The sequence below is a fragment of the Cottoperca gobio genome, chromosome 14, assembly GCF_900634415.1.
Source record: "Cottoperca gobio chromosome 14, fCotGob3.1, whole genome shotgun sequence".
NCBI classification, from domain to species: Eukaryota; Metazoa; Chordata; class Actinopteri; order Perciformes; family Bovichtidae; genus Cottoperca; species Cottoperca gobio.
Window position 1 is genome coordinate 7,866,290 of NC_041368.1, and position 14,267 is coordinate 7,880,556.

Genomic DNA, 14,267 nt, shown 5'->3' on the forward strand with positions numbered 1-14,267 from the left:
ACCAAACACTGCTAACCCTGTCCTTTGGCTCAAGGTTCAATTCATTCTTTAACTGCTGTCCTCATATTTTGGTCCTATAGTCTTTCCATCAAGTCTGTGATGATGAGTTTAGTCTAGGTTAGGTTATGTTGTACTACAGCGAGAGCCTGAAAGGAAGAGATTCTTGACAAAGAAACGAGGTGCTGTGGAGAGGAGATGAAGTAGGCCAGCTACGTAACACATTGCACATTAATTAGGCTATGTATTTATTCTCTGTTCTTTTCCTGGAGGTGTGATTGAAAATCACGATAACAGCCTTACATTCAACCAGATTGTTGAATGTCATCAATCAGCTGTCAGTAATGTGTCTGCTAGCACCATTCTTGGACTGGCCATGTCATGACAGTTAATGTATCCTCTAAATCAAACATGGAAATCGATTACAGACAGCTGCCAGAACAGATATCTATCAATACTGTACTGTACACCATTCCCTTCATCATTAAAATGCAAAACCATAGACAGACAATAGCATCATTGAGAATAGTGTAGCACATATTTAAAAAGCCTGCTATAATTTTGCTATGCAATACAGCTACCTGAACATTAATAGACAAATGTCTTTCACATAGAAATAAATGCAGCCAAATACTCTACTACTACTACTACTACTACTACTACTACTACTACTACTACTACTACTACTACTACTACTACTACTACTACTACTACTACTACTACTGCTAAGATTTACATCCATACACCGTGGCACTACATTTGTCAAATATCACTGATGGCTTAGTTATTAATTCATCAGACCATGGCAGTGTATATCACCCTAACCCTAAAAGTAGGCTACACCTTACTATTGTTAAGACAAGTCAAACAAGTCACAAAAATAAATTAAACAAAAGCTCGGCAAATCCCATTAGTAGCAGATTAAGAAGTGGCTGGGAATAGAAACTAAATGCAGGGATTAGAGAAGGCAGAACAACGCCTCCACACTGCCCCCCGAACTGTCACCTCCCCACTCACTGGCGCCCCAGGACTTGGCTAATGTCTTGACCCCCCGGAGTGTGTGCGTGCATGCAGTCAGTATGTTTATTCTTGTGCGTGTCATTTATATGTTGAATATTCTCTCAAATATAATAATCACACAGTCCAAAAAAACCTCCCCATGTCAAATTATGGACATAAAAATAAATAATATAACAACCACAGGACCATGCGACTGATGTGCTGTGGTGCGGCTAACAGACTGGTAAGATTTCCATGCAGCTTAAATAACCAAAGGGTCACGGAAGCAAGCGCCACAAAGAGGACACACAATTCAAGAGAGTCCTGGCAGCAATGAAGTCCATCCCAATCCGTCTGTGGGAGTGGACCAGGGTGGGGGCTGGAGGGGGACTCGACTAGTGAGGTCACAAGAGTCTAGCAGTGGCAAATCGAGGGCAATCCTCCCTTTATTGTCGGTAGGAAGAGGCTCGGCTCAGTGTCTTCGCTAATCGCCCCTTAATGGATCAGACAAACAATCCCCTGACCTACTATGATACGACCTACTGTACTCCTGGCACCCCCCACGCACATACACACAACAGGCATGAAACCCCACATGTACACCGAGATGACATATTAAATCCCCCACCATCACCACCAAACCTCACACACATACACCCACAGTGCGTCTCAAAGCCACACATACAAATCCACCCACTCAGCATGTGTGCATCAGTATTCAGCACGCAAAATGAGTCGGTTCAACGCCTACAATCATGCTAGACTGAGTGACGTACAATTGCCTCTTAGAGGGAAACCAAATCAGAGACGGAGAAGAACCCCTAAACTGTAATCGTGCTCTGCGAAGCTCAACAGACATAAAAGGAGCCTTTTGAGTCAAATTTCTTCCATTCACAAACCTAGAGACATCGGATGTTAGCCCCACAGCAACCACAATGCAACCTCCCACAATACTGCTCATATCAGGAAATAAAAGTCAGACAGGCAGTCAGACAGGCAGTCAGACAGGCAGTCAGACAGGCAGTCAGACAGGCAGTTGAACAGATGTGGCACAAATAGGGGGGCATTTCTATGAAAGAAAATCCCTTCATGGTCTAATCCACTAATACATGACAAAGACACACATTAATGTAATGAAAGATTTAGATCTGTCACGTATCCTTCATATGTTGATATGCCTTTGAAAACGTTCAAACAAAACTAATAGAAAGGAAATAAGTGCTACGGTTGCAATCAGCCTATTATTGCAATACTGGGCAAAATTGCAGGGCTGTGTGAACGCAATGAAATCAACACAGATTCAATAATAGCATATCTTCATACTGTTATGAAATATCCTCAAGCTGGGTAACAAAACATGGCTTACATGGAGTCTAACCTTTTCAAATATGACGGCACTGTGCTTTCTCTGAACTCTAAATAGGAAAGCGGGACATGTAACATAAGTGTGACTGTTGGGAAGAATAGTGCTTCTTAAAAAGGGAAGAGTGAAATGGAAGAGTTAAAGTGGGGCACGAGGAATGCCTCAAGGCAAAACCCCAGCTTCTGACTGGGCAGACACACATCAGACTATCGCTCACAGCAGAGGGACACCGGTGAAGAAAGCAGGGCAGAGCCAGCAGGATGATAAGCAGAGCCACCATCTCTTTCTGTTTCACTTCCCGACATCCCTCCTCCCCTCACAGAGCTGCTTCCCTTCGCCCAGCTGCCCTGTTTTTCACTGCACCCGTTAATCAGGGAGAGAGGAAAAAAGAATCAGAGCTCACAATCGCCTGCAGGGAATTAGGCCTGTGCACATTAGCCAGCCACACTGCCCCCATGCACCAGGGGAATAGGGTAGACACATAAACACACACAACCACACCCTGTAATGCCAAACAAAGGAGCTATCGCCCTCGTCATACAACTCTTACTGAAAGCCCCAGTACTGGTATTCTAAATACAATTATTAAGTCTGAAATATTTAACCGATAAGGCTGGGCGATTTGATCAAAATGTTCTTAGCCGATTCATCATTCAGTCATTTTATATCTCGACAACAATATACATCACAATACAGCATGTTTTCTGTTAAATCAATAAATCAATAGTCTATATGAAATAACCACATGGCAAAGCCTAATTTTGTATAGTCATGTGTGAATTAAATAATTGGCAAATAAAAGGTACGGAGTATTTTCTCATTTTATTGAAAAATGTAATGTGCGACGTGAACTTAACTGTCAATTATAGAGAATAAATAAATAAGTATAGGTTTAATGACAAACATTGCAGAACATGGTACGAGCTCTTCTCGTTTTGACCGCTTGCCAAACTGAAAATAAAAATGATGACTGACAAACAATTGCATTTAGGTGGCACCTCTGTGTTGTCTGCATGTGATACTCAGACGAGCCTGGAGAGTGGGGAGACGGATCCCAAAATGCATCGCACAAAGCCTGCTCCGCCAAACTGGCCCCATACAATGGAGGAGTCAGCACAGAGTTGAGGCCAGCCATTCGAGCCTTTCCTGTTTGCAGAGATGAGGCAGCCATAGGCACATATGCATCAGAGGCCCCTACATACAGGCTGCTGATCCTGGCCTGAATGCCCTGCTGAATAGGACAGCAGAGGTCCTTTGTTGACCTGTAGCATCACATTTATCAAACACTCAAGCGGCCAGCATGCCTTCCACACATGGACATAGACATGTTACTTCAGTTTGGGGCACCAGCTCAATGGTACATAACAAAAGTCAAATTACATCGTATTTAAATACAATCAATGGAATAAAACATTTGTGGCAAATGTACTCTTTTGTCACAAAACCAGTACCACTTCAAGAATGTATACATATCCTAAATAATGTTGGACAATTTAATCAAAATCTGTTAACATTTACAACTTTCTCATCAGTCGAGGTACTACTTTATCCTTTAGCTACTCCAGCATGAACAATGCTGGAGTATTGCTTATCTTTGTCAATGAGAGGCACGAATAAACAATCTGTATGAGCAACACATCTCACAGCAGAACTCTCAAAAGTATTTCCTGAATAGTAATCTGTAATAATCCCTGATACAAATAATATGTATATCAAAAGTGTAAAGAGATGTAACATTGCTTTTCTTCTCACAGTGGCAATTCTGGCCCACCCAGAGCATTAGCCTATTTATAAAAGGACTATTTAAAAATAAATCACATTTAGATTAAGAAGTGGCACAGTGTGGACCTAGCAAGGCAAAGGTTATAGTGGTGCTGCTTCTGTTGCTGATTTTAGCCTGTGCTTTGAAGTACAAGTCGCAGTGGGGGCATCAATCTATGGGGCTGCCAGAAATCCAAATTAAAAACATCGGTGATGAAATATTCATGCAGCTCAGGCTAATCTACTGTGAATTGATTCTTGCCATTTTAAAACACACCAAGATCAAGTGCAAGCACTGTATGTGTGCACTGTCAGCATGCCTACAGGTCTGCTAGTGTGTGTGTGTGTGTGTGTGTGTGTGTGTGTGTGTGTGTGTGTTTTGATGCTGATGCATGGTTGGTAGAAAGGCTCATTCAAACCATCTGTGTTGATCCCCACAAATCCAAATCCCCAACATCAACAGTGTTCATGTGTGGGAGGTTTTTTTAACCATTGCATCAGAGGTGCTTTATATTTTTTACTTTACTTTTCCTAGACCTTAAAAAAAAAGTGCAATATTCAAGAGTTTTATTTTCCTTCAGCGTCATAGTGCCTGTTTGCTGGAGTTTGATACAGTTTATCGATACCACTCAATGACTACTTCAACAATTTGATAAAATGTGTTCATTTGGTTTCCAGGTAACAGTAGAATAAAACAGGAAATATTGGGATAGACTCAGGGAATGAAATTAGCACAAATACAGAGTAAATGTTGGCTGTGGCAGGTAAAACAATAATGTAAACTTGAAGCACGAAAATAGTAGTAGTAGTAGTAGTAGTAATAGTTTCTAATATAGCTCATTTCTATGCTAGTAGTCTATCTCAAAAAAGCTTAGATTGGCGAACTGAATCCAAATTACAAATGGTATTTATTAGGTTTAGATGTAGTTTATTCCTTTTTATGGGTATCCAAATAGTCTAATACTGCCTCAGGACAAAAGCAGAAATGTTAGAATTGCCTGGCATCGCTCTCTATTGAATTGGCAGTGAGATATTCCACTTTCAGATACGTGAGGGGGTGTGCAACATTTTGTGACCCTGTGAACTGTTCTGCCTCCGCATGAAACTTTATCCGCCCACGCAAGACGCACTGAACGTTAAACAAAGCCCTTCCAATGACCTAATCTTTTTTTTTTTTCATTAAAAAGGGATTTAATCAGGAGCATACTGTAAATAGCTTGTATTAGTACATGAGGTGCTATAATGTAAATACATCACATTTGAAAAACCGAGTATGCTTTCCAGATGGTTGTGTGACTATGTCCAGGTCATGGCTGCTGCCATGTGTGCCCCTGTAGTGCCCTTATTCGTTCTCCGCTCTACTTTTCTGACATTATTAATAATAGAGGAGATGAGGGGACTGCCCTCTCACTGAACTAAGCATTTAACTGTGTGTGTGATTCCAACTTTGTGTGTCACACAGTGCACTAGTTATCATTGAAAGCTAGACACAAGTGATTTAAAGCCTGTAGCATGGACAGAAAACTGCATGCCATGTTTTTCTCTAAAATGTAAATGCCATCAAAGCACTAAAATAACTTTTGATCTACTTTACTAATTGGCTGCTGTTTAATTATAGATGCAAGATAATTTGCTATTTATATTAATGACACAGCTATCCAAAAAAAACCGATATGCATATTTTATGCAGATGACACAGTTGTTGAAGACAATTCTTCAGTTTATTTGGCCTCAGTTGGTTTTAAAATCAAATTAATCTTATGTCACATGAAATAGGTTTTTATGGGAACACTTTGAATGATCTACATACTGCCTAGCTTTGTTTTAAAGATGCTGTAATATTCATGCCGATGACCTACTTTTTAAAATTCAGAAAATTGGTCTAGTGAGAGAAAACCTCAAATGTATCTCCCGAATGTCGACTTCATTAGTCGTATCTTGACAACCCTCTGATCTGAATTGAGCCAAAAATATTTCATAACCCCCCACAGGTTTTATGATTTTCTGCTCCCCTTCAAGAGCAAGTTTTACAGAATAATAAAACCTATTAACCAACTTTTATTTCTTCTTTTTAATGCATTTTGTTTTTTCCAAAGCGTTGTGTGTAATTTTCTGTTCAACTGTTATAGCGCTCAAACAGTTAGGGGTGGAGTGCAAACAGAAAATATTCAATTGTTTATTTTATGGCAGCAGATTTAAAAAAAAAAGAAAACATTTTAACTTTGAGTCATCATTGTCACTATCTAGCCTCACAACACAACGCACACATGCCAACAGCATTACTTTCAGGGGGTTTGCATTTGACTCAATCGCATAAGAATGATTGGCTGAATAAATGTGGAAAATAAACTACCAATTTCCACTGTACTACATTAAAAATGAAGAATTGCACATAAGAGAGAAGCACTAGTTTACAAGAGGCATGCGCTGCGTTAGTGATATGGTTCACTGCAGCACAATGAAAGTGTAAATGACAGGAACTGAAAAAAAAGCTTGTTCAAGGGGGATTTTGAGAATCAGCACTATGGGGGGCCCACATTCACAGCCCCATTCCATTGTTGAATGCTGTTCATCTAGCCAGCCAGCTAACAGCCATATCTCATCCATCTATCATCACAACCCGTCTGTCTCTCCGTCAAAAAGGCCCTGCAGTTATTTCAACCATGAACACAATAACAAGGTATGATCTGACTAGGAGTTTTTTTGAGGAAAGAATTATCAGCAAACACATTATACCATCTAATAAAAGGATTCTGGTGCATTTATCTAGTTTGCAATGCTAACTGGATCAATAAGCATTTTATAATTACTTACAATAACACAGGGAACTTCTATCGGGGCAAAAAACATCCTGCAAATAGGTGCTTATCTTCTAAAGATGAAATGAATAAGTCAATTCATTTGAAAAAGACACTTTGTAAACTCAATACCAAAACAAATCTTTCACATATGTGTTTTCTAATTGACCAGCAGGTATAATTATAATAAAGAACAACAAGTTCCGTGGAGGGCTTTATGAGCTGCTAAATATGGATATATTTGATAAATCTGCTATCTGCAAGTTTAGTGAATACAATTAAATTAATTTGTATTACTCCTCCGTCACAGAGTGCTTGTGTGGTGGATCTGAAGGAAGGTTTGTGGCTTATGTTTACAGAGGAAGCTTGGGTAAGCCATGCAAGAGACAAAGAAACACAACAACAGCACAATGGCTGATCAATTATTCCAAGTAAACTGTATGTTTTGATGCACAATTACACAGTTATTTTCCTTGTAATCTCCCCATTTTGAGTCGAGTCATAACACAGCAGGCTTCTGTGGCTAGATTTCAGACACAGCTCCTAAGGGACATAAATTATTAAACATGCTGTATATGGTCCCCTTCAACCGCACACCTAATGCTGCAGGCAGACAAAGCTCCATGAGCATCATTTCAACAAGGTGAACAGGAAAGGGAAAGTCATCATGTCGCCCTCTGGTGGTACCATTCAAGCTTAAAGAGCCAGACCTCGCTTCTCTGTGGGGAATTGTGTGTAAATGTAACAAATGTATTGAATAAACAAAACCTTTACTTTAGAGCAGCCAGATAGATTAGCGATGTATTCTTTTTATTTACTCAAAGTTTAGGTTTGCATACATATATTTTATACGTAATGAAAAATAGCTGATCTGTGAAAATCCATCCAATATAAATTGGCATCTACTTCACAATGAATGTGACAAGCCGAATGAGTGGATGATATTGAAAGATTTAACAAACAAAAAAATTCACCTTCGTGCTATGACAATAGTTTGGGTTTGGCGGGTTATTGGTGATCTGTCTAAACTACATGCAAGGGTAATGTTGATATGATGACCAAGACGAAAGAGGCTTTCATTATCTGCTTATCTCTCTGCTAAATAACAATGAAATCAATTAAAAAGAGCTATGAGGCAAACCCAAGTAAGGAAATGAAAAGAGCCAAATGGGAAATTGCTAAAACTGAGTCATTGAGAATGTATAGAAAACAAATAAAAAGGAAATAAATATGGGTAAATAGGTAATTGCTTATTCAGTTGTGTACCTAAGTCACCAGGCATGCATGTACAGTATCTATATCTAAAAATAAATCTAATTGATCTCTGTTGATTTCAAATCTAGTCTTCCATATAGAGCAGTTTCTTGGCAAGGAAGGAAAACAGGGGGTAATGGGAAAAGGAGATGGCATTTTAAACGTAACAGAATGAACCCCTGGCTTTCTATCCCACCCTCTAGATGACTGCAATTTATTGCATTCAGCTTGCAATCAATGTGTAAATCAGTTACTGAATATAAAGTGGGTTGAAAACCTGATGTGCGTTGAAAAGAACCACTAACATATGATAGCAATGGCCATCCTGTAATGGAGAGTGCTCTACAAAACCGACAGACGATAAACATTCCCTGACCCACTTTTAGGTGTAGAATAGCATCAATTTAGATGTGTTTTTACTGATAGTCAGTCCACCCTTTGCTTGTAAGAGGGTCTTCCCACATTATCTGTTACTACTGTACAGTTTAGTCCTACAGTGTTTCAGCTCTCTTTTTCTGATTTCTCCAATGGATTTCAGAAAAACATTTTAAAAACCCATCCTAGAATATAACCTATCATCACCCACACCTACTCTCACCCACGAGTGATAACTGCCATCTGTAGTAGCCTATACAAAACCCTCACATTTCAAAGGGCTCATCAAGAATGAGGCTTGAAACGCAATTTCATTAGTATGCACGCCCATATGTTTTTCATTTATGTCACAATAACATTATTTTTTTCAATGGGCTGATGTCTCTGGGCCATAAAACATGGTTCTACACGTGGTAGCCGGCAAATATCAGCTCTCAATATCGGCTAAATTAGGAGGTATCGTCTTAAAATGCTTGATGGACATGTAGCAAAAGTATACTTTTCAAAACAACGTGTTCACTGGCCTTTGTTTCCAATGATCTTTTGATTAAAAGCCAACCTTTTAACATACTTTTACCTGATGCATCCCTGCTATGACTCACAGTCTAGGCCAGGCACGCAGTATAAATCTCAGTCCTATCATAACATTAACCTCAGTCCACAATGTCGAAAGCAAAAACTGCAGCTTTACAAGATGCCAGCACTATACCACATCTTAGTGAGACACCGATGATAACCTGGCTAGCGGGTAGGCAACAAGGTTGGTTTAATAGCAGATGTTGAATCAAAGATCCACAGGCTGGTTGTACAGAACACGCAGATAAAATGTGGCTGCGTTTGACATCGGTTTAAACAAAGGCTAGAAGACACAGACATGCAGAGGGATGGCTCCCAATAACTAACGTTGCCGTCAGATATTCTACACTGCTCAACAAGGCAGCTACCAAACCAGAATTATATAGGAGTTCATTTGAGCCAGCATCTCTTTCAGCGTTTCTTAAAATGGCATTAGCTGCGATACATTAACGTTATCTGTTCAGCTATTAGCAGGGGCAAGCTAACAGCAGTCACCTGAATATCACAGACTCCCCTCTGTCGTTAGCTTTGTTATTAGTGGGTATCCTACTGCTGGTGGAGAATAAAAAGACACAAAAAAACACGCTTACCCCTGATTTTGTCTTCTGTTACAGATGCTTTCGATGTTATTTCTACCGCTTCACTATGCGCGATATCTCACCAGACATGAAAATATGTTTCTTCGCTACCGCTGCGTGCGACTCAATTCAAATGTTAACGGTTAAAAATCCCAGGTAACACAGATAACGTCTTTCTGTGAAATTCGCATCCTCGGAAAAATATATTTCCTCCGCGCTGCTACCGGCGCGTTACGAAACCAAACCAGGCTTCTTCTCTTTTTTTTTAATTCTTTTTTTTTAACTCGCTTTCACACAAAACGTTCAGCGGGGGAAGAAAAAAATAGGCAACGAGAAGAGCCCGTTTTGAGGCAGGTATGAGACGGATATCCGCAGCAGCTTCTCCCCCCGCGGCCGAGCATCAGAAGGGCCGTCCGTATCTCACTCACTCCCGCTTCCTATACTCCCGTTAAACAGGGAGAAGAAGAAACAAAGTGGACGTGGTGGTGGTAGTTAGGGGTGTGCGTAGGGGGTGGTGGGTGTGTGGGTGGGTGCTGACCCTTCACAGTCACATGGGAAACACTATGCACATTTTCAGTATTCTCAACAATAACTGCTCAAGAAGATGCTCTGCCTCTGCTCTATATCTGGTGCTGTCCCTGGTGCTAAAATTGAAACGTTCACATTCACATTCAGTTTTGCATCTTAAAACAGCTTTTTGCTTTCAACCAGTTGATTGATTTAATAAGGAAATACCACAAATGCAATAAATATATCTTACATTAAATGCATCACTCGCAATTCACATGGGGTTGCAGACCATTTGAGCATATCATTCCTCAAAGCTTCAAATGCTCCAACTATCTCCTTTTTCTAGCCTATGGTAACTGTAGAGGGTACATTTCAAAAAGGGAATCAAAGGATGATGTCTTTTTCTTGGATTTAACTCATCAATGTCACTAAAAAAAAGTAATTGTCCCTGGTAGTTTATACAAATACATAGTGTATATCCTTCAACAACCACACATCATACTGCAGGATTACATTATAGTGATCCATTGACACATCTCACCCATATCAGCACTGTTTATTGAGTCACAAATTCTTTCTAGAAATCAAAAACCCATTAACACCACAATCTTAATGTCTTTCTTTCAGGTTATTCATTCTCCATTCGTTTTAGCATTTTATCTCTGAGAACTGCCGTTGCTCTAAATTATTCCTGAGACACTGTGCAGCACCTGGTTGGTCTGTGACCTCAAGCAAGTTGCCAAGATCTGGGTTATTCATAAAGCCCTGAAAGACCCTCAAGACCTGCATAAGTGTTTCCCACTGTGCTTTTCTCAGTTGTAAAGTCTCACGGTATAGTAATGTGAGCAGTGATTTGATTTGTTCTTGCAGTTGAGTTAGAAAAGATCCAGACTCTAGAGAGGGACTCATTCATGCTGGCATGGAAGGCACCCAAACTCCAACACCTAAATTATATATTTGTATTTGTGTTCTCTGTCTGCACCGTCTGTCTCTCTAGGGTGTGTATCTGTGAGTATGGGTGGTGCTGAACCAACAAAGTGGTAGTGGCGAGGGCTTTATAAGATGATGGGTCTCGTAGGGAGGGCTGAGCAGTTTGGGAAAATAGCACGCTACTCATTATAAGCAGTTAGTGGTAATGAAAAATCTCGGCTGTGTTGTTAGTGTGGTTCCAGTATTTTGCTGTGAGTGTACTATTGTAGTTGAAGCTTTCCGAGTGGGCTGGATCTTTTCGACTGTTATATCATGAATGATTGCTATTGATTTGATCAAGCAAATTTGTCACTGCTCAAAAGTTTGTATTCCACTATATGCGTCTCACTCAACCGACTCATTTCAGAATGGTTGATGGACCAATTTTTTGACCCCAAATCAGGCCATGGCGTAAAAGGGGTTGATATCACTATATGTCATCAGGGAGGCACCTTCGCCCACCTTGCTCTGACCATGCCCATTTTCAAACTCAACCTTCATTTTGAGCTCAAATACACATCTGTAAAGTTTCTTGACTGCATATTGCACTGTCACTGCTCTATCGCAGAGACAGAATCTGTCCACATCCATACAGACAGAGAGACAGACAAACAGACAGACAGACGGACAGACAGACGGACAAACAGACAGACAGACAGACGGACAGACAGACGGACAGACAGACAGAGAGACAGACAAACAGACAGACAGACGGACAAACAGACAGATAGACGGACAGACAGACGGACAAACAGACAGACAGACGGACAGACAGAAATGTAAACACCTGGCATATTACCTAAAATAGCTTCTATGTGAAACTGTGACCAGGGCATTCTTAAAAAAGGAGAATTCCTCTTAGAGAAACAACCCTGATTAATATTTACAATTAAAGGATTAACAATCAACTGTCTTCTGTCATCAAACAATATAAACAATGAATTGTTGCTCATGTACGTGTTGCTCCACACCTCCACACAATAGCTAAAATATGGCAAAATAAGTGAACAGTACAGAATCCTCATTGCCTTGTATTCTAACACGTACACATGCTTTGCTTTGTTCAAAACAGAAATATTCCTCAAAACCTTTGTTTTTAAATGTGCTATATGAGTATTTCCTGTCAGTTTGTCATCCATTATCACACCCAAAAATCTAAATTCAGACACTGTACTCCATCTCTAGACAGGGAAACCTGTCTTGACAACAAAAGTTAAAAAGGTCAAAGGTGACACCAAATCCTCCAGCATTACGCCGTCATCCTTTTTTCGATTAGCAAAAACCATAAACTTAGTTTTGTTCAAATTTAGGGATAACTTCTTTTCATCGGACCGTCTTTTAAGTTTGACCATCTCATTTACAACGTGTTCTGCTGAAACTTTTAAGTCAAATCTTTAAGTCATCAGCAAACAACACAACCTGTAGTGTCTTCAATAGTTCACATATGCCATTGATATAGGCAACAAAATAAATAGTTTAAGGCCCAAAACCCAGTCTTGTGGTACTCCACATTCAATCTTCATACACTCAGATGTATTGTCAGCATTGTTGACTTGTTTATAGTGCCATCTGCTCTTTATATATTAATGCATATTAGTACGTAACAAGGCCTTTCAGTCCGTTGATAACTTGGAGAGCTTAATAACACCAAGCCCTAGTGTTGAAAACAATTGCAAGTTCTGTTCTTGTAAGTGATTAGTTGAAACTTGTAGAAAATATCACATACTGTTTGTGCTGACTTCACCCTAATCTCTAATGTGACCACATAAAATTACATTAGGTAATTAAAACCATTTTGAATCCAAACATTGAAAACATTAAAAGGAGGAAGATAGCAATGGCTGGTATTGTATGTTTGCATTAACAAACAGATATAAATACTATGCTGACAATAAGCTGTAGATTTCAGTTAGTTGCTGTTACCTAGCATGATACACAGACCTTTTACATATTAACATACTTTAATCTTTAATCTTTAATTTTATTTAAATCATCTGACATTGTGTTTATATGATTGTCCTATTGTGCAAATATTATTTCATTGCCAGCCTCTGAAACATGACATTTCTAAAAAGCCCTCCACAGCTGTTATTATCATCTAAACAATACCAATTAAAAATCTAGATTCTTTAAAATACATTACAGTACATTGACTTATGCCGGTCTGATACAACATCTTCTTTTTAAAATGACAAAAACTCAGGTGGATTTACATTTAACTTTGTAAATGGTAAAGTGTGAAACACACAGGGCTCTCTGCAGAAGCTGTACAGCAGTGTTTAAGGCTAAAAGAAAACCCCCAGGGCTTAAAAAATCACTAATTTGAGCTGTGCTCACATACACAACCTGTTTACGCCCCCGGCCCCAGTCCCCACCCCGGCTCACAGACCCTCACCCCAGCAGAGAGCTCATCCACAATCCACCGTGACAAAGGGAAAGAGCTGAGTGCAGGATATAAGGCTGCCACTGGCTGCCAGAGTGTGTCCAGCACAGTGCTTTTTGCAGATTGCAGCAGTTTGAGCTAAACCCCCTCTCTGTCTGCTCACTATAGACGGGCGATGGGTGGGTGGGGTCAATTTTAGTGTGTGCAGTGACCAGGGTGGAGTCGCGGGGCTTGTGTTTGGTAAAGTTGGCTTCACAGCCGGGTGGACATGATCTCTATTACACCCCCCCCCCCCCAGCACAATGTGACTGATATTCCCAGCCTTGAATCTGAATCACATGAGTCCAATCCCGGATAATGGAGGGGGTCTCTGTGCTGACCTTAAATAAAGTGTCTGAGGCAGGGACGGACACAAGATGAAAAGAAACACAATCAACATACAGATACTTAGAGTTGCAGCCTCCATAAGGTTTACTGTACTTCAAGGATTTACTTTATTACCACTGGTTGGATAACTTTAGATCTAAATCCTGCTTTAACGAGTATAATTCATTTTCACAAGCTTCTTTATTTTAGCAGATGTGCTTCCTCCCTATAAGGCTGCTCTGCTGGGTTTGTTTCCTTATTAGCAACACCACTGATGCTCTGATAGCAATTCTTCTTCCACATTTGGCCTGGCAGGGAATTCTTTCTTTGCTTGCGCA

General features: G+C 40.0%; 1 protein-coding gene across 5 annotated transcripts in view; it reads right to left on the reverse strand.

The window, feature by feature from the left end:
* Nucleotides 1-10,182, reverse strand: part of sptbn2 (spectrin, beta, non-erythrocytic 2) — a 50,545-nt gene extending 40,363 nt beyond the window's left edge. For 3 of the 5 annotated variants that reach the window (XM_029447384.1, XM_029447388.1, XM_029447383.1), the window contains exon 1: nt 9,714-10,182. The gene's annotated coding sequence lies outside the window, so the exon portion shown is untranslated. The remainder of the gene's footprint in view (nt 1-9,713) is intronic. The other 2 variants (XM_029447389.1, XM_029447385.1) reach the window with 1 other exon arrangement.
* Nucleotides 10,183-14,267: the final 4,085 nt, after the last annotated feature.